Source organism: Cryptomeria japonica, chromosome 11 (assembly GCF_030272615.1).
Source record: "Cryptomeria japonica chromosome 11, Sugi_1.0, whole genome shotgun sequence".
NCBI lineage: Eukaryota > Viridiplantae > Streptophyta > Pinopsida > Cupressales > Cupressaceae > Cryptomeria > Cryptomeria japonica.
Window position 1 is genome coordinate 281,716,832 of NC_081415.1, and position 2,859 is coordinate 281,719,690.

Here is a 2,859-nt window from a genome sequence, read left to right on the forward strand (position 1 = left end):
TAGAAGACTAAACAATACCTAAAGAGTTTCCCAACGTGATTACTTAACATTTAACTCAACTCACGACAATTAATCCAATTAAGCAGATTAACTTAATTACATGTTATTACTTTAAACAAGGATAATTTATTTCGGTAAGATAAAAATATAGATCACATGATAAGGTTCATCCATTAAGGTTAAAAGTATAGGTGACATGATTAAGTTCATCCAATAAAATTTAACCAAGCATTACGTACAATCTTACATTAAACTTATGCCATGCATCTAATTTCACAGCTTACTTTAATTTCATCATAAACTAATGAATAATTTCCATGCATACTTAATTGCATAATCAATAACTGAATACATTCCATTATTCAAATCTACATTCTTCATGATCCAATTTACTGCATTTAATAAGATGACTACATACATGCATTTAAGATTAACTTTATCTAATCCACATTATACATACTAACATAATGCCATCCATACATGTTAATTAAAAAAGGAAACATAAGAACATAAAAATCACATAACACCAAAATGATCTTGGAGTTCACCCCTAGAGGGCTACATCTCCGGGTCTGCTCAACTACAAGACCCCTCTGATAATTAAATAATAGTGAAGAATACATAAGGTTCACATAATTTCAATCCTACCATCAAGTCGAACATAACCAATAATACGTATGACCACATTGGTCAAATAAATATATGAATAATCCCTGAATAGGAAAGGATCCAACTAAACTTAATAAGAAGTAGTTACCAAAGATCAACTGGAGCATCCGTGGAACTAAGTCTTTGCAACCCAAGGTCTAACACGATATCAGTTTCTCATGAGGGCATAAACATCAGGACGACTCCACGTCAATGCTCCTATCAAGAAAGCACAACAACACACTAGTGAACATAAGGGACAAGTGTCATCACATAACCTCATATGGTTACCATGGCAAGTCTTCATAGGTTCCGGCCCCATCCACTGGGTTACCCTAGCAACCTATTCCAAACCTTCGGCCCATCCAAGCCTTATGTGGACCCAACACAACCTTTCGTGAAGACAAGGTTGATGGTTTTCCATTTCAAGCCTTCTCACTGCATGTCGAGTCTGTACTAGCACTCATCTCATATGTGAGGCACACTTATCTTCCTTAGTGATTCATTAACTAACTCTCTAATATGCTATTAGGTTATCACTTATTTAGATGCACTTTCGATGGATTACCTAGCAACCACTTTGGTCATGGCCCCCAATCGAAAACCACATTCCCAAATGACAATAGACTATACTCAAATGAACTCCTAAACCAAGGATTACACAAGGTCAAGTAAATGGAGTTCAAAAGGAAAACTGAAGAACAACATGATAAAACAAACCCTCTACCAAGATTTACCAATTGGAGGTGTGAAATGAACAACTGGTCTATCCACAAAACAAGACTAAAACCGTTATAAGGCAAGGATGATCACAACCAACACTTAACGAATTCAACTTGCACAATACCTTACATTCAACAACATTCCATCATGACATGAGAATGACTAACCAAATCAACATCAAAATTTTACCATTCAGGTAAACACTCAAACAAATCTACTTGTACTCTAAATTTCATCCATATTAAGGAATCATAGCGTTCACTCAAAATATAATTAAACACTAATATCCTCTACTTGTAGTTTTAAATAACTGACTTTTTCATGAAAAGAACACTACAATATGGAATAACACATGAAGACAATCTAAGTAAACATACGTTCAAATAAACCATCATTTGAAAACAATGATAAATTCATTTCAATTAATACCAATTTGGTTATCACAAACATTATTTAAGTTCAAATTTCAAGTTAATGAAAATAATATATTTAAAATACATGTGAAAACTAAATTCGATACTTAAATCAAAATAATCCTTTTTAAATAAAAGTCATATCAACTAAACGTAAATATAATCTCCATTTTCACAAAAAAATTCACGATTGTAACCAATCAAATTTAATCATTTAATTTCTATGATTAAACCCCTTTTACATTTTAAATGAATACATACCCATATATACATATACATATACATATACATATACATATACATATACATATACATATACATAATATGTATATGTATATGTATATATATATATGTATATATACATATATGTAGCGTCCTAAAATTGCAACACTTGCAATTTCGATCGCTTTTGGGTCTTCACGATGGCGACTCAACACTGAACCTGAATGGAGACCCCGAAACTTGTTCATGACATCAAAAACTGCATTTTTCAGCACCCTGGCCTGATCCTCCTTGCACCCTGCTGTCCCTGGAGGTGGGACCATGGCGCCCAATGCCCTGGTCCTTTAGGACTAGGGTGCCTAGCGCCCTGGTCCCCTTGGACCATGGCGCCTAGCGTCCTAGTCCCTGGCCCTATTTTTGGGCCCGGTCTCTTATGGGGCTTCGGGTCTTTTAGTTTGCAAATTGGAAAATAATGTTTCCTAGTCGGCCCAAGGTCGGAAAAATCAGTCTTTTAACCCTAATTAACAAGTATATAAACTACATTTCTTCTCCCATTTTGAGGAGGAAGGACATATGTGTACAAGACGTGGAAATGATATTCAAGCATTCAAACATTCAAGCATTCAAGCATTCCTTCAAGCAATTGATCATTCTAAGTCTTCATTCAAGGCTAAGTGTTGCATTCAAGACAAGGATTCAACCATTGAAGAGGAGATCACATACAAAATACAACATACAACATACAACAACATCTACACCTTCGCATGTAAGAATACAAACATTCTTACAACAAGGTACTAGTACTTGTTTTACATTACAATCATTTACATTTACAACATTCTCATTTCTTGGT